This window comes from Dermacentor albipictus, chromosome 1 (genome assembly GCF_038994185.2).
Source record: "Dermacentor albipictus isolate Rhodes 1998 colony chromosome 1, USDA_Dalb.pri_finalv2, whole genome shotgun sequence".
In the NCBI taxonomy this organism is placed as follows: domain Eukaryota; kingdom Metazoa; phylum Arthropoda; class Arachnida; order Ixodida; family Ixodidae; genus Dermacentor; species Dermacentor albipictus.
Window position 1 is genome coordinate 151163252 of NC_091821.1, and position 21604 is coordinate 151184855.

Sequence of the window (21604 nt, forward strand, 5' to 3'; positions counted from 1 at the left end):
ACGCAGACAATTCCCATTGCCACATTCGAAACTGAACAGGGCTCAGGCAGTCTCACGGCGCTTATTGCAAACGGGTACATATATATCCCACACCATACACCATTAATAAGATATATCCAGAGAGGGAGATTAAGGTGGACTGCAACGATTGTAATGGCATCATTGGAATCAGAAATATGCTGGCGGGGTGTCCCGCGACTCTCCCCAACCTCGTCAAACACTTAACAGCGGATTTCGAATCACTGTAAATGCAGGCCCACTTATTACTCCTGATGGCTAGAGGAATTGCGGCTTCTTCCGCCATCATGGGGTCCTTGGTAAAAATAGTGAGAGCGTCTTGCACCTTCCCTTGATAATTTCATACAATGGCCGTATATGCTTCTTTACCTTTCACCCAGGCAGTTGGTTCTGCTGCTCTATTTCCTGCAAGAGTGCTTTAGCTCTTGCCTTTCTCCTTTCGACATTATATTCTGGATGCATGTTTCTGGGGAGAGGGTTGGTTCTGATCATGTTCCTAACTTCCGTCCTTAATTCTACTTCAGCCTCTATTGGGCTCCTTGATATATTCAGTTCTGCACCTATTGCCTGTGATACGTTGCTGCCAGCTCGTGACTTTGTCAATCTTTCGTGTTGCGCTAGCTGTTGAGCCTCCGTGATTTTTTTCCATTGTGTTGTGCACCCCTAGACTCATGCGGTTGTCGGTTGCAGCGTTACTGGGTATCCCGAGGGCTACATTAACAAGCTTCCTGAGAATCGCAGTAAGTTTGTTAAGTTCTGCCTGCTTCCATTTGAATAATCCAGCCACATAAGTGAAGTGACAGAGTGCAAAGGCGTGTATTAGCCTCAAAGCGCTGTCTTCTCCTAAGCCTCTGTGTCTATTGGTAATTCTCCTTAGTAAACTAATGACTTCATCTCTTTTATTCGAGATATCTTGTATTGTTCCATAGTTAGCTAGTATTGTTGCCGTCTATTGCTGCCGCAACCAGGCTGATTGCGGATCCTTCATGAGTGTATAAGCACACTCTTGGCTCATCTTCCGGAAGGTAGCCAATTCAGGCGGAACCTTAGGTAGCCCACTAAGCATTGTACGAGATCCTTGAGTACCATGATCCATTTGCATGGTCGTAAGCACCATGTTTTCAAAATGCGTTAGAAAGAGTGAATAATCACGCAGGGAGGTGACATAACAGGAAGTGCTCTTGTGGCCTCGGAACCTAATGGAATCGGCCGTCTAAAAAGCGAATTTCTTGCAAAGCGCAGAACTTCGAGGTGTGCACACGGATTACGTCTGCATCACCAAGCAGCAGCTGACAAAGGCGACGCTGCCATGAGGCGTTGAAGTCATCCCCGTAGCTCACGCTGTCATGACCGCATCACCAGAGTCAGTGGATTGACCCGAAGGGTAATACGGAGCTTCGTGGTAGTATCCACTAGTTCCCACATACGTGATTTGAGGACACGTCCTTCAACTGAACAATGTAGGCGGCACTGCACCTTGAGCGCGTCGCATGGTTTTGGGTCATACCCAAAGAGAGAGGCGAGCAACACTCGTGACAAAAAGAGAGCGAGCGCGCATCATGTAGAAAGCTGATGTCGAGGTGCCAAAGTTTTCGTGATGAGGAAGGAGGGAAGCAAACTTCAAGCGTAACCATGGTCTATGATCGCAAATATAAACAGGAGGTGAAAGTAAACTTATCAAATCAGATTGTGACACATACAGAGCTAAATTGCTTGGCACATAGGCACGGTATAACCTGCTAGACGAAGCGCCACGTCGCCACGTCCCGACAAACGAAGATCCATTAGTCGATTTGCAAACAGCAAGGAAAAATGCTCGATTAGACGACGCGATTCCCGTGCATTACAGTCAGATGGAACGCAGCCTGGGTCTTGCATATCAGCTCGCGTCTCTAAAACACACTTAAAATATCCAACTAGCACGACGTGACGACCTACATGGTCGTCACGTGGTGCTGAGTTGCAATGCACATCCAGGTTACCAAAAACATCTTTAGCCATGGTGGCCTCCGCTGCCCCGCAGCTGCACAAAATACGTAACCTAAATCAGGATAGTACACAGTCAGATGACAATATCCGCCCTGTCCCATCATAAAGCACATGATCTCGCAAGAAGGCGCCATGAATATTATGATATAAACAATATCGACCTCACACTAAAGCATGACTTCGCGATATACAAGAACAATCTAGGTTGAACGTGCGTTTGAAAGCAAGAACTTGGCTTCTATCCTGCCGAATATAGTTGTGGGTTTATATATATATATATATATATATATATATATATATATATATATATATATATATATATATATATATATATATATATATATATATATATATATATATATATATATATATATATATATATATATATACCCACCAAGAGCACATGAAGGTACCCACGATGTTCACCCAAGAAAATGAATGGGAAAATTTCGCCGCGTCAGGTCCACTGGTTAGAGCTTCCCACGCAAAATATGAAAACGTGGGATTGTTCCCCACCAGCGACAAGTTTTTTCCTTCACTTTCATTGTCATTACTTTATTATTTCTTCAATTCAATTAGGAAGTACGAGTAATATCCATTATATTGTCCTATGTGTCCTTGTTTTTTGGCTTCTTATAGTAGGATTAGTGAAAATTGGGCCCCTCGGTTAACCCCCTTTCTCCCCGGTCATTACATAACGAGGATCTAGAATCCGGCAACATCGATGCCTTCAGGTAGCATGCGTGGGTTTGTTGAACAGTTGCCTTCACCCAATGAGATCACGTACTCGCGACGCCTGAGGCAGAAAGGACGTTGCATATCCGCCGCCAAGGTTTGTGTGTGGTTGCGCTCACAACACCCAAGTAACACCCAAGGCTAGTTGCAGTAGTAAAACATAAGTACCGAAGAAAGTGGGTGCTAAAATGGCGCCGCGGTAGCTCAATTGGTTAGAGCATCGCACGCGTAATGCGATGACGTGGGATAGTTCTCCACCTGCGGCAAGTTGTTTTTTGCATCGGCTTTCATTGCCATTAGTTTAGCATTTATTTATTTCCGTTATTAAGTACAAGTAATTTCCCCTGTGTTGTCCTTGGTGTCCTTGTTTGTTTGTTGGCTTCTTGTCATATGATTACACACACCTCGTATTCTGAGTATTTCCTGCTCCGTTATGCGTAACAAGCATATGACTTCCTGCTTAAAACCTTAACATATAATGTCGGCTCACAGTCATCTCCAAAGCACACCTTTTCTTATAGAGTGGTGAATTATATTTAACAGATTCCTTGATTTCTTTTTATTGGGCCACTCAGGATATGTCACTGGGTTCTGTTACGGTTGGCGTCTGGCACCACGTGCAGTAAGGGATTTCACCCGACCTTCTCTCACCATGCCTTGTCGAAATGAGGCGTGACTGCTCCTGCTACGGTTGGCGTCCCGCACCACGTGCAGAAAGAAATTTCTCTCAACCGACCTTCACACACCTTGCCTCGTCGAAATGAAGCGTGACTTCCTAACTCTCCATGGTCATTTCGAGTGTCTGCCGGTATAGCGGAAGCCCCGCAGTGTCTACAGGCCTTTTTTGTGTGTGTCTGTGCCACTTTAGAGGGACCCTTTCCTCGCATGGCGAAAGTCTACAGAAGAACTTCCGCGAATCAGCAACGCCCAAAAGAGGAGGACAAGCGTCTGTACTTCCCGGACCTGAGGCTTGGTATAATCGGAGGTGGGACGCCCTCCTCCTTGCAGCAGACTTTTTATGCCGACCACGTGACGTCGATGGAAGCAAAATCCCTCCCACAATTGTAGAGAGCCTATTTAAGGGGTGCCGAAATCTACTTTTGAACACTTCATGCTCTTCTCATTTTCTTTTACCAACTGTTGAATAAACCGTGCAAGTTTCGCACTAGAAATCGTCTCGCCCTTGCTTGGTCGCTATGGCCTACCGGATGCCTGCAACCCGCCGACAGCGCCACGCTACCCAATAAGTAACGTTGGTCGAGCTTCGCTAGGCAGACGCTGCTACAACTCGGCAGCAGTACGGTACGCTACCCCGGAGTACGCAACAGTTCCTGGCGAATCTTCTAGGCTGGGGGTGTCCCACTGTGTACGATTCCTACATCAAACGTGAAGATGTTGTGTGGCTAACAGATATTTCTAAAGAACGCCAATCTGTTAATGGGATGGATGATTTTTTTAACAAATTCTTCAATTTAGCCATTCGGTATGTGCCACTGGGTGCGTGTACATTCTTGGCCAGCCCTTCAGAATGGGTCTGTGCCACTCTCACACAAGAGTTACAAAATCTCGAAATGCTGCTCAGTATATGTCGTACTCTTCTGTGCATACACCTGTACTCATAAAATGTACGCACCACCGTTAGCTGTAAGCCATGTAATTAACCTCTTTGTTTAAGCCTCGTCTCGCATAGGTCCCAACATCTGTGCTGGATCTGCATAAATTTCTTTTCTCTCTCTTTGTTCTCCCTTTTTTTAAAAGTATGAGCTATTCGGCAAGACAGAAGCAGCACTCAGCAGCCACGGTAAGGAAAGTTCAGGAGGGCTCAAAATGAAAGCTTCACATTAAAAACGATGAGAGCTGTCGTTCTATCATCGCCTATTTCGGATATGTTATACTCCGTGTCAAGCCCACCCTCGTCGGTCCTTCTCTATTCTTTCTGCTTAGAGTAACCAAGAAGTTGTCCTTCGTAGCCTTCCTTCATATCATATGTTCTACATACCGCATTTAATCAAGTAAGGACCACCCTCCTGAAAGGCCTGCACTGAAAATAGTTCTCTGAGTGTTTCGTCGAAACCCGCGTGATGGTTAATTTTCGCTAGATGACGCTAGTTGTCCTGCTCACGATTGCATTGTTACCAATAGGCACTGGAAATGTGCCACAGTAACCGAGGTGGGACCAAACCTCAACTTTGGTCGCACACTCCAACGAAGCTACGCTGGTTAGGCCTAAGCGGCGGGCGGGGCGGACGGCAAGTCGTTGCGGGAAGTTTGTCCTTGAAATGATTGTGCCAGTAGGACCGGCGATCGGGCGTGAGATCACCTGCACGGGCTGCACTAACGGCCACGTGCGTGAAGTGGAGTTTGGTTCTTTTCCATCGGCCGGCAACTTTCTTTTTCTGTGTTTTATGTAACCACTCCCCTCTTTAATGTCCCTGCTCTGAGGGTACACGAAATAAATAAACTATCGCGAATGCCTACCAAGTTCGCGTACGCGTTTATTAAACGAAACGACGCAAGTTCTCTCCGTGAGCATAGCGCCGATAAAGTTCAAAACTGATTTTGCGCAGCACACCCTAAACTGACATTGCCACTGAGTCAAGGCTGCGTGTGTGGTATCGGCACTTCACGACGGCCCGCTACTCACATCGAGCTTCGTGGTGGGTGAACGCGAAACACGCCCGTGTGGGCATCGGCCATCACAAAATATCAAGTGAATGTTATATTGAGCGAGCACAATACTGAGAAAAATCTTTCAACAAATTTTCGCTGTGCTGGCACTCCAAAAAAAAAAATTGATTTTACGATCGCAATTGATTTTTGGAACCTGCCATATCGCATTGTCCAACACAGGTCGCACTGTCCATGTCCGAAAAATCGATCGGTGTGGGAGTGTGCTCATAGTCGGCATCCAGTGGTTGCCTCATTTACATAGTAGTCGGGCACACTTCGATGTTTCACTGAGTACCGATAAAACTGCATTGTGTAAGGCCTGCATCCTATAAAAAATCAGAACAAAAGTAACGCGGGCCTTACACGAGTAAGTGCGCTATTATATGACTTATATTGGGCAGCGTATAGCTTCGCTCTTTTTTCGATTTTGCATTCTATGAATACGCTTCTTTTATTTCTTTTTCTTCTACGCAGCACAAGAGGCTGTTGACAGTCATTTGGGCAACCCTGGCTATGCTGGCAACCACGCATGCTTAAGTATCTCTCGCAATCATATTCATGCTGTCGAAGAGAGGTCTCCCGCGGACTCATTAAAGTCGACTTCCGCGCGCGAGAGCGATTTTTTGCCCGTGTGCTTGCGGCATAATCCACCTGGGTTCTTGAGTAGCCTTCCGTCTTCTAATGAAAGATCGAAGTTACCTGCTCAAAGTAAGCAGAAGGCAAATGATATATGTTCAAAAGAACCCAAGCAGACAACAATTTTTTTGTTTGTTTTTGCGTGTTGCGCCGGCCGCACTTGACGGTTTCTGGACACGAACTCGGGTCACGCAACAATCAGGGCACCGAGCCTGGCTTTCGCGGTGAAACAACGTGCCTGCGTAAAGTAGCGTATGCATGGCACCCGTTAGGGCAAAGGGTGGCGAAAGAAACAATGCCGCGATTTGGCGTACAATGCGAAGTAATTTTGATTGTCTCAACCTCTCATTCACGGAAAGGTCAAAGACCAAACGCAACTGGCCGGGCAACAGTGGGAACTTACGACATAGGGCATAAATTCTTGTTCCAGCGGCTGGAAAACGACTTAAAAACTGTCTGTACTTTATTTGTGGCAAGTTAGTTAGTTTCCTATTGAGAAAAATGTGCAATCTTCACTGTCCACCTGTCTTTTGTCCATTCACACTTTAATTTTGGGGGACAATAACATAAAGTGCAACTCCTGAGATGTTCATAAATCGTTCCGTATCGACGCTCAACTCATCAACCAGTGACATTAGGCTGAACATTTTTTTTTACATCAACTCAGACGGCAAAATTGCGTCTGCTGTATTGAGACTTCGGCTTCGTTTCTAGACCTCTGGGATTGCTTACATATATAATAACGTGCGACCGAGGCAATTCCACTTTACTTCTTCGTTTTGCCGTTGTTCTTGTAAGAGACAATAAAGACTGACAGTTATAAACAATTGAGTAAGCCTTTCGGAACGGAAAGGCAGTGGATTGCACCCACAATCCCGGCAATGCTTCAAGAAAAAAAAAAGTTATATCAAAGATGAACATTATAGAGAGGTCGCTATTCATGTGCGAATCGCTCAGTTAAAGCTGGCTCAGAGCGGCGTAAAGCAAACAAACCATCTATAAAACGTCAGCAAAAGGAATTGGTGGTCGGACTGGCTTGCATTGCCGAGCGTTTCGTGGCGTTCGCGAGTCGAGCCTTGATGGGTGAAAACAGAAAACTCCACGGATTAAGTAGGACCCGCGGGCGTGTGACGCGCGGGCGCATAAAGGGGGGGGGGGCGGAGGGAGAGGATGCTGGGAAGGGGATGAGGCGGAGGCGGTGGTTAACCGCGCGACGGCGTCCCGCCGGCCGTGCCTGTTGACACGCGGACAACGGAGCGCCCAGTGGCGAGGGCGCGAGTGCAATTGCGTAGGCGGCAGAGCGCTAGCGGGCGCCGGTCGTTCGGTAGATTGCGTCGCCGAGACGGCGGTCTTCTTGAAGAGCTTGTCACTTTCAGAGAGCGCCTCGGCATTCAGCGCCGGCTTCGTCCATTAGAAAAGCGCTAATCGCGGCGTTCCAGGATGGCTCATTACCTCCAGCCCATCCGCCCCTGCCACAAATGAGAGGCCTCTTCCGAGGCCGCGCACTCGAAAATGTTTCCCCCCTCCCCAACTCCTGCCGCGTCGCGGCGGCTCACTGCAGCGCCTCGAGTCACGCGCTATACTCCTTTTCCCACTGCGCCTTCCATTCACGCGGCCGCTTTATCGTCGCGCCAGGCGGAGGTCCCGATTGGCCAGGGGGCGCCCCGACTGATGCCATTTTTTCCCGATTCTCGCACCAAATTAACCTGGCATGCATTTCGCTCCCCCGTCTTCGTGTGACCCGAAAGCCTGGGGAACGGACGCGCTGACCTGTCCCTGATTCGGAAGCGGCCATTTCCGCTATCAAGCGCTCACGGTCGCCGTCGTGCGTTCCCTTTTTGTTTTTGCCCGTTTGTTTAGGTGCATTAGCTGTGAATGAAAGGTCGCAGCTTCTAAGTTCGTGATGAATGATAATTTAGAGTTGCCGGAAGAATAAGCTTCAGTCGACATATTTTCTTTGCCCACCCGACTGCAGCGGTGATATTACGCTCTAGCGATGGGGTTGTTGAGTCACCGCACAAAGACCCAACGACACGGGACCCCCCCCCCCCCAAAAAAAAATGAAGAAGAAAAGGCATCATGAAATTTAGTCAGCAAAATCAACTAAGTAATAATCATAAGCAACATAATAAGCAAAATAATAATGAGGTCTTAAGTCTAGCGCATGATCAAAGCCCCTCCCAGCGATATTCAGTTATTCTTGCATAGCGTCAGCTCACACTCTCCCACCCACAGCTGCATTTTCTGAATCTGCTCATAACAGCTGGTCCTATTTCACCCTGAACTGTGTTTTTCGTCCCTTAGGACTCATTATTGTTTATGCTCTTGGTTGATTGAAGACGTTTCCCTGATTTTATTGGAAAATGTATTGGTGAATATTTTATGCAATACCGAGCGCAAGTTCTATGCAGGGTGTTTCACATAAATTGTGCCGAGGACAAAAAAAAAAAGCGGTTATAGCCCCCTCTGAATGAAACCAACGCCATATGGTTTGCCGTCATATGGCACTCCTTAGAGTGTTTTACATGCCGCTTAATTAGTTCATCAACTAAGATGAATTATGCAAAATCTTTAATATTCACTTTAGAAACAAGTGCGTTTCGTTGCGCAGTAGAGGGGGTTCAGAAACTACCGATCCAATTTCTTGTGGCAAGGTACATGTTGCGTGGTGATATTTTTGGACGTTTAAAGAAAGACCGCGAAATATCAAATAAAACAGCATGACTGAGCTCATGCGCTATCGTATCGCCGTTCGTGCGAAAGAACCATGCGCGTGGACCGTAGCACTGTCAAGCTTTAGGCGTCGGCTGCACAGTGCGTCAGTATCTTTGGCGGTGGCGCACGGAAAGGAAGCGCCGTCGTCACTGATAAGTGATAGCCTCGACGCATATATATATATATATATATATATATATATATATATATATATATATATATATATATATATATATATATATGGTTTTCCAGCTAACGTTAGCTACGCTCTTAAAAATGAAATGCATAATATATGAGCACGACATCAAAGGTGTTCTTGAGCAGTGACGTACCGTTAAAGGAGGATCTTCTTTTTTTCATAATAGCGCTATCGATAATTAGTTGAGATTAGTTAAAGAACTATTTGTTCCATGATTTGAAGCCGCGAATTTTGTTAGACATGTAATAATTGTGCTTAAAAGTTGTGTACATAATGCAATGGCTCACGCAATTATTAACGTTAAGGGCCCCGTGTCACAGAAAATCCGGCATAGAGGTCGGCCGTCGTTTCGGCAAAAATATTTTCGAACCACCCAAAACCAGGTAGTCCAAGTGACGCAAGGGAGTTAGTGAACTAATTGAATTTCATAATGTGAAATACGTAGAAAAATCGTAAAGTACGATTTACGCACAGCCTACAGACGTGATAGCATTGGATTGTAATTTGAGTATACAAGAAAACAATTATGTTACGCGAAAACTCAAACACCTTTTCCAGCGTTTCTACCATGCATAGACCGGCCACGTCGTCCGCGATTTGCACACCCCTGCGCGCTAATATCTCGGAAGCCACGGAGCGGCGCGCCCGTTTTCTTGAAACACTTCCAGAGGGCGCTCGCCTCCCCCGCATCGCGGCCCACGCAAGAAACCACCTTTCAACCAGAAAGCCCGCCTTCTTGCATAGCGTTCACCACGAGCGTTTCCCGATAAACATTACAGTCACATACGCTGCAGTTGCCGGGAAGCGTGAGAAGCAGTCAGGGATCTTTTAATCCTATCGCATTCCACTCTTAAAGGTGAAGCTTATACCGGTGTCACACGTACACTTCTGATCGCGATCGGGGCCGATTCGGATCGAAATTCTTAACTGCTATTAGCTCCCTCGCGCATTTTCTTGATCTGGGCGTGATCGCGATCAAAAGTGTGCCGTGTGACACCCGTATTAGGCGTCCTGCATATATTTCCCGCATTATGAAGACAACGCGCGAAATATGAAAATAGCTGCATGGTTAGGCGTGCGCGCTCCGCGACACCAGCGGTCCGAGGCGTTACTCGGAAGAATTAAGTCTGCTCAATGTCTGGCTCGGCTGCCACAAGAAAGTGGCGAGGCATAGGCATTTTACGTTGGTAATCACGAACTGCGAGCTGCTTTTTCCGCGTGAAGCGTGAAGCTAATGCAGTGTGCAGCGGCGTTGAGGAAAAGGGGAACAAAGGCGCTGAAACGAGTTAATTCTTCCGAGTACGCCAGGGGCCGCTGGTGTCGATTGCGCGTCCACGCGCCGCGACCCCAGCCGAGACACCACCAACGCTATGCAAGGAAGCAGGCTTTTCGTCATAACGCGGAAAAAATAATTATGCGAGACATAGCGCACTGAAAACAGCTCAATCAGTTGTTTCAAAATACAGTTATTAGTTTTTTATCAATATTCATGCTGTACATCGAGTAATCAAAAAGTTTTTAAATTAATCTCGACTATTTATCGATAGTTCAATTATGAATAAAATCCTCTTGGTGTGGTACGTCACTGCTGACGAAACACCATTGGTTGCGTCCTCCTATATTCAATATTTTATTTTTTCCTATATTCAATATTTTTAATTTTTAAGACCTTGGCTAACGTTAGCTGAGACACCCTGTATAGCATACAGGGTGTCCCACATAACCTGTGATGTGATAACTTTATTTGGAATCCGGCGATTGGGAGGCCCGGGCCTGGGGCCGCCTAGATGGCCACTGGGAGCTGCTGCTCCCGTGCGGCTTCCTTGGCTCGCTGGATGGCCCAAAGTTGGTCTTGGAGTTCTGAGCTTAGCAGCACGGCCGACCACCGCGCCCGTAGATTTTCTGGGCAGACTGCCATTTTATTTTGGTATATTTCACATCCCCACAACATGTGTTGAAGGGTGGCTCTAACAGACTTGCATAGCTTGCACATATCGCTCTCGTATATATCGAGGTAGAAAGTTTTTAGTTGCACGGGACTCGTATAAGTTTCTGTTTGTAGTCGCCTCCAAGTAACGGACTCAGCTTTGTTCAGTTTAGTGTGAGGCGGTGGTAATACTCGTCTCCGATTTTGACAGAATTTGGTAATATCACTAAATCTTGTTAATATATCTTTTTCTCTCCAGATTTCCTCCTCCGCGTTCTCCTGACCGATGGAAGTCACTCTTTGCTCAGCTCGGCGAGTAAGACCTCGAGCTTCGCGGTGTGCCACCTCGTTGAGGTTGACTGCGGGAATGTCTGGAGTCGTATGCGCTGCGAACCAGAGTAATTGCCTGCTGTTCTTCTCTGCATTGGAGAACTTTGCTTCATTGACTCTGATGATGTGCCATGCCTCAGGAAAGATCCTACTTTTTGCATAATTTCTAATGGCCGCTTGAGAATCGCTTATGATGTACTGAGCATTCGTGGAGACCAATGCTAGTGCAATGGCTACCTCCTCTGCGGTCTCGGAATGTTTGGTATTAACTGATACGCTTGTAAGGGGTTTTTGGGTGTGATCTACGATTACTGCTACATAGCTATTTCTGTCTGGGTATTCAGCCGCGTCTACGAAGGTTGCTCTGTCGTCTGACCCAAAGCTTCGGATAATTTTCTCTGCTCTACTCTTGCGTCTGCCGTCGTTGTAACCTGGATGCATGTTCTTGGGTATATTTGGTACTAGGAGTTTGTCACGAATTTCTCTCGTTATCGTCCTCTTTTCCCCGTATAGATTGTGATAATTCATTCCTAGTTTGCTTAGTATATGCCGTCCCGTTTTGGTTTTGGTTAGTAACTCTGCTTGAGATGTTTGTTGTGCTTCTATGAGTTCGTCCAGTGTGTTGTGGAGTCCTAACTTTAGCAAGAGATCCGTGCTCGTACTGATGGGAATCCCTAGAGCTAGTTTGTATGCTTTTTTTATCATGTTGTTAATTTTACGCTTTTCAGCTGCAAACCAACCCACATAACCTGAGCCAAGAATTTAAATATGAAAGGCGCATCGGAAGCGAATTGAACCGAACGCATACTATTCGCAATAGCTTATAGTAAGTGAGAAAATTTTTTGTTTCCCCATAAATCACTAATTAACTAAGTTTAATTGCCCAACCTTTTAATTTTAGGCTGAGGACCTCAAGTATGGTACGCAGACTTGTAGAGCGCCTTCAGAAACCACCGATCGAGTTGTTTCCTTTACTATACGTCTCGCGTAGTCCTTTTTTCTGGGTTGCGTTCAGAATTATGTACCAACTAGGCCCAAATGAAGTGTTACTGAAATTGCAAAGAAAGCCCGCCAAATATGAGAAAAAGCCACGTTACGGAGCGCTTGCGAAGTGGTATCGTGCTGCTCTCAAGTGCGTTCGGTGAACATGGCCGGCTGCCGTCGGATGACGACGAAAATGCATGCTGCTGGCCGAGCGCTGCCGATGAGATGAAGAACGCCCTGCCGCTATACCTCGTCGCCAGTCACGATGCAGCCAACCTTGTTCACCGAGCGCACGCTTGAGGGCGCTCGGTGAACAAGGTTGGCAATATATATATTGCCAACCTTGTATATTATATATATACAAGGTTGTTCAACCAATATATATTGGTTGAACAATATAGTCCGGAGCTGACGGTTGTCTGCTTCGGACTACCATCAGTTGTACAACAACACTTAGCAATGTCGTGAACGCGGTTTAAATCATGGATCCGGGACCTCACAGTGGTGCGACGCAATCCTAGCGCATTTATTCTCTGGGACTTAGTGCTAAATGGCCACGGAATATTTTTCGCCCGTAATTTCTTTGATGTTTGTTCGGACCGCGACGTAATGGGTAAACGTATCCCTGATTAAACTTGAAAACAACGAATCGCAGAGCCATGTTCCCTCGCCATTTGTTTTTTGTATATTAATGTACGTGCACACTTTTCTCATAGAGAAACACCTACGCGAAAGAGCGCCCACTCGAGCCGTTAGCGGCCGAGCAAGTAAGTGTCTGACCACCCGCCAGGTGACCCAGCGATGTCCGCTTTCACTACACCTCAAAGGCAGACAGCTTATCATGCATCCATCGGGTCACGTTTCGAAAGAGGCAATAATGCGGCGCCGGTCATGTGCATGCTGGTTACACCCACCCCACCGCGCTTTTCAACGTGTCGCCTCACTTTTGCTGTAAGTTGTTTCCTTTTGTCAGCAGAAATAATTTCTTTCCTGAAGAGCATTGCTTGCAAGACGTTTGTTATGCTGGGTGGGCGTATTTTGCACGTGTAGCATAGAATATGAGCCGTGGCGCCCGTTTTCCGTACAGTCGCCCGTTTGTTTTTGCGTCCGTCTTTTCCAGAAGAGCATGTGCATTACTTAAAAGCGTAATTTTCTAATGGTCCCTCCCAACACCTTCGGTTTAAAGCGCATGACTTGTTATCTGTGGCTCACCCGTACTATCACACCGACGTTTTATTTGGCGCGGCTCCAGCAGTGTAATGCGCATTTGTCATCGTTTTGTGAAGGCGTGATGCATGCGCCTAGGCCGGCTCGGAAGTGCATGTTTTTTTTTTACTGGACCCGTTGCTTGTCACGACTAAAACATTCTTGTTGTGCAACATTTTTTTCTGTGCGATCCCGAATGTAAACAAGAAAAAAAAAACTTTTTGTATGGAACCCCTGCCAGTGTGTAACTGATAAAAGCTGCTCGAAAACGGCAAAAAATGGCAATAAACACAGTTAATCTAATCTACATGAGCTAATTCAGCCTTGCTTAGGTTTTTCGAGCAGCTTGGTGATTTTTCCAGCGTTAAGGTTGCGATCCGCGAGTTTAATACATCTGTATGTAAGGCCTGCTTAAAAATAAAATATTAAAGATCTTTCGCTCCACTATACACGACGTAGTTGAACATTTCAACAGCCAAAGGTAAACCAAAATCGAAAGCATTGCTATCGAAACCGAAACCAAAAGAGAGCTAAACTACGCGTCCAAAATTAGCGGTCTGATCAGCCGCTCGGGGCGCTGGCGGCAGTTGAGTAGCTCGGCCGGAGGGGGGAGTGTCCACTCTTTAGCTATATGTTTATGCTTTGCCTAAGACGTTACTGTTTGAGGTCTTCAATCATTTAAATCGTTTCCACAGTTACTAGACAGAACGAAGCAGAAGCTGCAAAGGTTTGCAAAAGTATGCAAGAGTAAAATCTAACTGCTCCTTTTGGTGTTCTTCCAATATCAAGTGCTAGATAGAATGAAAACTGAAAGTTCGGAGCTTCCAGTTTCCATTCTATCTCGAGCTCCCTTTTCTTGCATTAGAAGGTATAGCGATTGAATATTGCCACGTGCGCTTCTAGTTTTTGACCGCCCACCTTCGGTGCCGATTTGTGATAGCGCTTTTGTTGTAGCGCAACGATGAGCCAGCGATGTGAGGCTATTGATGTATCCTGAAACTTTCGATAGAGGGGCCCGTCCGATAAGCTTGATGCGCATGCTCCGAGGTTCTTGGGGCATGTCACAAATAACGAATGATTGAGTGCGCTGCCTGCACGGCCTCGATTCGACGCCCGACGTTCAGGCTTGCTGTTTCCACCGCCGCCGAGTTTAGTTTTGCTGTCTGTACGGGAACAACTGGGCGGCCGATAAACTTCATCACCTTATTGCTCTACGGCGCATCACTTTTACCTTCCTGCGCACTGCCACTACTACGTGTTGATATGAACCAAACTACATCAAGAAGAGTACATTCTGAAGAAGTAAAAAAAAAATCGGAAGTATTTCATCTCTATGTATGACATGCTTTCCCTTGTTATACTTCAACAGTGCTTCTGCAGTTATCGCATGTGAATGAGGTGGGTCTCTATTAGTTAACCGATGCTGACTTAGGAGCCCTTAAAGAAAGACAACATAATATTTTAATACTGCATATACGGATGCTTTGCTGTATAGCACGTATACACAGGTGTCCCAGCTAACTTTAGTCAGAGTTTAAAAATGTGCAAATGCCACGTACCTGGACAGAAAAAGGGTAATCTTCTTTGCCGTCGCTTGGAGATACTAAAATTATTTTTTTTCATTCTGCTTGATTAGATAATTAGTCTTAATTATTTATTCAATTTCTCAAATATGATAATTACATGAAAAGTGTCAATGAGAAAATTGTACAGCGATATGAAAAACTCTCGGTACAGGTTTGTTTCTCAATACGTGCTACATAAAAGTGTTTTTCCGAGCGTGAAAGAAGCCTGCGAATACACGCAAAGTGCCTCAAGCGGCCAGTTGCGCGGCGATTTTGCGTGCATTTTCGGGCTTTTTCAAAGAAGACCTAATAGACTACTTGGGAAAACATAACAAGTACTCCATTCTGGCAATCGACGTCAAAGGTGCCTTGACAACGTTGCGCACAAGGTGCTACTCCGCAACCTCCGGGCGATCGGCTGTGGTGAGTGAGTGTTTCAATACGTACAAAACTACTTGTCAGACAGAGCGGCTACCATTCGGGTTGGCAACCTAAGAACGGAAAACTTTGAGATGCCGAACGAGGGAACGCTTCAAGGGTCGGTAATCTCGCATTTGCTCTTCAACATCACAATGATGGAATTGCCTAAAGAACTAAACGAAATAGAAGGGCTCAGTCATGCCTTTTATGCAGATGATATAATAATATGGGCCAAAGTACCGCCTACGGGCCAACAACAGAACGCACTACAGGAGGCAGTAAATTGCAGTGAACTTTACTTAAATGCGGATTACAATGTGTACCCGAAAAATCGGAACTGCTACAGCTCAAAGTGAGAACTCGAGACAGACCATCAGACTATGAGCAACCCGATCCGAGGATAACACTTAGCGGAATGCAGATATCACGAGTGGAGTCGCTGCGAATACTTGGCCTTGTCATACATAAAGAGGGGTCGGGAGCCGTGACAATCCCCAAACTTCAAACACCGCTCCCCCAAGTGTCGCACCCCATTAAAAGGATCGACACAGCCTCAAAGAACACTATAGGCTACGTATCGTCCAGGCGCTCATCACGGGCCGCATCGCGTATGGCACCCCCTATCTGGCCCCGAAGAATGCAGAAATTGAGAAACTAAACATCATGATTAGAAAAGCTACCAAGACTGCATTGTGAATTCCGGAAAAAACATCTACGGCACGATTACTCAAACTCGGCCTGCACAATGCGTGGGAAGAACTCGCAGAAGCACACAAAACAAGTCAGATTGAAATACTCAAATTGACTTCCGCCGGGAGAAGCGTACTCCTCCTGCTGGGTTACGATGTGGGGGCAACTGCAAAATCGAACGAAGAATTGAGACTCCCAACACACATACGAGACTCAATCTTAGTAGCACCTCTACCCCGCAATGTGCGTCCAAACTTTCATGAGGAAAGAATACGGGCAAGAGCACTCCTCAAGAAATTCTCTGCAAACCCTAACACAAGATTCACGGATGCGACTAAGTATCCAAGGATACCTGCTTTCGCAGTTACCGCAATTGACACTAAAGGTAAAGGCCGTTGCCACGACACTTGCAAGAGATTCGGACACGGCCGAAGAGGTGGCAATATGACTGGCAATCTCCACATGCACCGAAAATGCCGTAATACTGAGCGACTCGCAATCCGCGTGTCGTAATTTCCGAAAAGGCGTGATATCCATCAATCCTCTGATAATCCTGCAAGAAATACCGGAACGCACACAAGTTCCCGCGACTTACGTTGTCTGGACTCCTGGCCACGAGTCAGTGGCGGGGAACGAAGCGGCACACGCCGCAGTCCAAAATCATACAAGCCGGGCTTTCCTGCCCGAAGGGTTCCGAGGATATTCCCCCCCCCCAAAAAAAATATTCGCATATCCTGCAGCATTACAAATTTAAAAGAAGGGTATACCCCTTACCGCGCCCCTGTCTAACCAGAGAAGAAACAGTTGCTCTGTGGCGTCTACAAACTGCTATGTACACGGCATTTTCAATGCATAGAATGCACCCGACTCAATTCTCATACCTTTGCCTATCCTGCGGGGCGCCGGCACCCTTTGTCTTATGGTGATGGGGTGTCCGAATTTTGCTGAAGCCAACAATCGAGAAGCTCAATCAACAACCGAAAACAAAAGCACAGAAGACCGCCAAGAATTGTGGAAGGCCATGCTGACGGCCCCGGACTTGGTGGACCAGCAAAAGCTGGTTAGCAGCAGGGAAGCAGCAAGGGCCAGTGGCTACCTGTACTGAGAAGGCCACCCGCCTTGGGTAAAGAAAGAACTCTTTCTCACTGATTCAGATTATTAAACGTGTGTACTCTCTCTCTCCCTGTCTCGGTGCAACTGGAGAGACTCTCGCGTTCTCCGACGGGGCAACACATTATCCAATCACTCGGGATTACATACATCACCGCATTCGAGCCAAAGCAGGACATTCCCTAGAGCTAAGAAAAGATACACGTCCCACTATTACCTAAGAACACTCATTACCTAAGAGGGCGGGCTCTCCAACTCCCCTCCTTTCTAAACTCCATCTCGGAAAGAAAAGTGGTGTATACTACTACTACTACTACTACTACTACTACTACTCTCTCTCTTTCATGCTCGAAAAAAAATTTTATGTTGCACGTATTGAGCAAAATAAAGCTGTATCGGGAGTTTTTCATGTCGGTTTACAATTTTATCAACACTTTTCATCTAATTATAATATGTGAGAAGTTGATTAATTAATTAGGACTAGTTATCTAATTAGGTAAAATGAAAAAAAATAGTTTGAGTATCTCCAAGCAACCAATATTAGCTTTGTTCTGGCCAGCTACGTGAGATTTGCGTATTTTTAAGCTCTGGCTATAGTTAGCTGGGACACCCGGTATGTTCTCTCAGATGGCACATATCAAATTTAGTGTCGAGAACTATGGCGCTTGCTTGGTCAATGCTTCATGGCACTTGATCAAATATTTTCTCAATAGGAACCTAAATCCTACTCACGAACGATCCTCTATTTTTCCTCAGTGGACATCGCTAACGCAATCAGTGACTGCTTTTCATCCACCATACCTGTTCCATCTGCTCCTCCAGAAAAACTTGGTCAGTGTGGTCAGTCGTTTTGTTTCGTCATAATACCTGGAGTATAGTGTCCAGCATAAAGCCTTCGAGCGCAGCTGTCAATAATATTCAAGTATATCATATAAAAATGGTTGCTGAAGTTATTGCGATTCTACTCGCCTTCTTAATTAGTGTTATTTTTGAAAGGGATGTAATTCCTCACGAGCTAAAAACGAGCAGCGTTATTGCGGTGTTTAAAAAAAAAGATCCTGAATGTTTGGTTTTGCAATTACAGAACAATTTTTTTTCTCCTTTTTTTAAATAAAGTAATTGCAAATCTAATCCATACTTGTTTGTCTAGCTGTGTGAAAGAATGTAACTTGTTTCATCCAACCAAAAGAATTTCGATTACGTCATGAGTATTCAACTAACCTTGCCCTAGTATAGTTCATCGACAAATGTAGAAGAGAAATTCGAAAATGTTACACGTCTTTCTTTGCACAATATTCTTTTACGTACCAAGATCCGTACTAACTATGGTACCCAAAGTTGGTTTAATTTTAATTGAATTGTGGAATTCCTTGCCTCATAATATTAAGTCTGCTATTTCTGTGTCGTCATTTAAACGTCTGCTTTGTGATTTTATTTGTCACCCATAGCAAGGTTTCATCATAAGGTAATTTTTCAGATAAGTCTGAGCTTTCTGGTTTTGTACTAAATAATTATTTTGTTTAAGTATTAATACTGTGTTATTGTTTGTGTAATATGTTAACTGCTGGTATTTGTAAAGAAATATTTCCGTACTATATTTTGATTTTACTGTTTAATAGTTTTTTATTGTTCTTTGTAACACAATATAAGAGGTGCCCTTAAAGTGTTTCACTATGGGACCTCTTTCTGCATGACAAATGTGCCCACTTCTGTATGTACACTAAAACTCAATAAATATTCAACTTCAACAGCAAAGATGCCGCCCCATAAGGATCTTTACGTAGTGGTGTAGGAGTGCGGAATAAATCTGCATGCAATTGACATTGGCCGTTCATCATAGAAATATGGAGAGAAAAGAAACCTAAGCTATAAAGCACTAGTCACTCCAGAATGAACGCAGTGCAAACCCATTTGAAGACACGAAAATAATTGCCATTATTACTATACGCGTAATGATAAAAAATCTTTGTAATGACCATTTCCGAAGAGCAACGAAGTTGCTTGCGTTAGCTGGTTTTCCTTCAACGCAACGAACAGCGCATGATGACGAGGCAGCGCATGCGCTCGGTTTGTGTAGAAGTACGCGTGCTCCTTTCCACGTTGAAAGCCGCCGCGAATTTAGTCTACGGATGCCGGCGTAAATATGTACGCTTTCTCCTGAATTGTGTTTGCGCCAGCTGCAGCATGTCTCTCGTGCCATTGTTGGAAAAGAACATGAGTTACAGTGGGAAAACACCGGAGGCTACAGCTTCCCATGCACCCTGCAGCATGGCCGTCAGACACAGTGGGCTTCGCGACTTGCTCTACCTCCGCCGTCGGTTATACGAGAGTCAACGTTATATTAAAAGAGGGGAAGACCTCGCCCGTCAAACTCATATCTGTATTCAAACCGCGTTCTTCACAGTGGACGGGCCGATATGCACAACGAAATGTTGTGAGTTGCATATCTTTTTGCTGAAGGTTATGGGAAAGGGGGCTCCTAGACTGGGCCGTGGCCATCAACACGCCGATACACGACATCGAAGGTTTAATCTTATTCCGGCAAAGTCAGGCTAGCTGTGACCACTGGGTGTTCCTAGCGTGCGGGAGAGGGAGAGCTAGGACCGTGCCGTTGCCCACGGTCAGTCGTTCTCCCAGCAGCAGGCGAGCGGCGCCCCATAAAGTCTGTTTTCTCTATAGCCTGAATTACGAGAAGGCTTTAGCTCGGGAGCTCTTATCTGAATACACTGGAATGGAGAATTCGTTTTTCTCGGCAACCACAATAGTGATTTTGATTTGGTTTGTTGCATTTGAAAGAGAAAGTTAAAGTATAGTGATTGTAAAAAGCTGATTTTCTAGTTAAGCCATCGCTTTTTTACGAAAAATTGTTAAAAAATGGCCGAATTGAGAAAAATTGAAGTATCAAGCTTACAACTCTGTAACTCGGCAATAAAAAATTGTGGTGATATCGCAATTCCGTAAACTGCACCTAAAAAACAATACACCCAAAGCAGACAAATTGTATTTGTTGTACATCATTCTAAAGTACGCCAATAATTTCCGAGTACGACATTTGCAGAACCCTCATAAACACTGTAATGATTTCACGTAAACTGTAAATTCCTATATTAAGTTTCTCCCCTTAAGCTGCTCTAACAGTAGCACTTCATAAAATTGTGACATCTGTTTTGGTGCTTAGTTAAACATTTGTAAAAAATTGCGCTTCAAATTTTTTTAGGCTTGCCAATTTTGGCAATAGTGCGTAATAATTTCAGGCCGTAAATAGAATTCTGCTTGGGCGCTCTCCCCTTTGCTACACTCTAATAACATTCTGTCTGTCAAAGAAACTGTGTTGTATAATTTGCGTATACTTATTTTTAAGTTATTGAATAATCAAGTTCTTGCACGTATAATTCCTAAAACATGCCTGATAAACACTAACGTCACTAGATTCGCTTTAAACAATAATCTCATTTTACCTCAGGTGCGCACCAACTATAGCAAACAATCAGTTCATTTTTGAGCTTTATCAGTTTGGAATTCCATACCACCTTGCGTCAAAACTTCGCGTTCAAAATTCACATTTAAAAAACATCTGAAGAATTTTATTCTGACACAAAATGTTTATCATTAACTTATTTTATTTCTTTCTCTTTTTTTTCTTCACCCTTATTACTTCAAATATTCCGCTGTTCTGATACCTTTCTTTTTTATTAAGGGTCATGTATATTTCGAAGTTTTTTTTATTGTTTCTATTGTTGCATTTATGGGCATGTACATTTTTGAAATTCTTTTTTGCTGTTGTTGTTTGTATTGCTTGTTCGGGTAAAATTTTCTGTCCGTTACTGTCAATTTCGTTTAGTTCATTTAGTTTTGCTGCATTTGCTCCTTGTAATTGTATAATTTCCTTCGTTAGCTTTATTGCAACTCCTAATCTTGTTTTGCTTTGTTTCCTTATATATGATTTTAATGCAGTTCTCCTCGTTGCTTCAGAAAACTCATATTTATAAATAACAGGAGGTCCCGATACAGTCTTTGACTATGGGACTTCCTTCTGTATATTATTCTTTTTTATAACCTGTAATCTATAATGAATAAATCAATTTCAATATCAATTTCAATAGAGTCACCGGAACTTACCTTGCTCTCCAATATGGTTCAATTTTAATTGAAATTGGTCCGACAGTTGTTTAATAAAAGCATTTTTCGGTTTTACATGTAGGAAAACAGGAAAATCAGGGTTGGCCTCGAGCTAAAGCTTCCTCTTGAGTGAGCGTGTGAAGCAAGTGTTCGATGATCCGTGTAATATTTATTAATTTTTATTAAATTTTGGCGTTTCCCGTGTCGAAACCCCGATCTGATTATGAGGCACGTCGTAGCGGGGAACTCTGGAAATTTGGCCTACCTGGGGCTCTTCAACGTGCATCTAAA

The 21604-nt window shown here is 44.8% G+C and overlaps 2 protein-coding genes across 2 annotated transcripts in view; one reads left to right on the forward strand and one right to left on the reverse strand.

Annotated features, from left to right (window-relative positions):
* Positions 1-21604, reverse strand: part of LOC135902989 (neural cell adhesion molecule 2-like) — a 422685-nt gene that overhangs the window by 357498 nt on the left and 43583 nt on the right. The window lies entirely within an intron of this gene.
* Positions 13024-21604, forward strand: part of LOC135902990 (uncharacterized) — a 448955-nt gene continuing 440374 nt past the window's right edge. Inside the window, exons 1-2 of the transcript XR_011509073.1 lie at positions 13024-13154; positions 17951-18034. The gene's annotated coding sequence lies outside the window, so the exon portion shown is untranslated. The remainder of the gene's footprint in view (positions 13155-17950; positions 18035-21604) is intronic.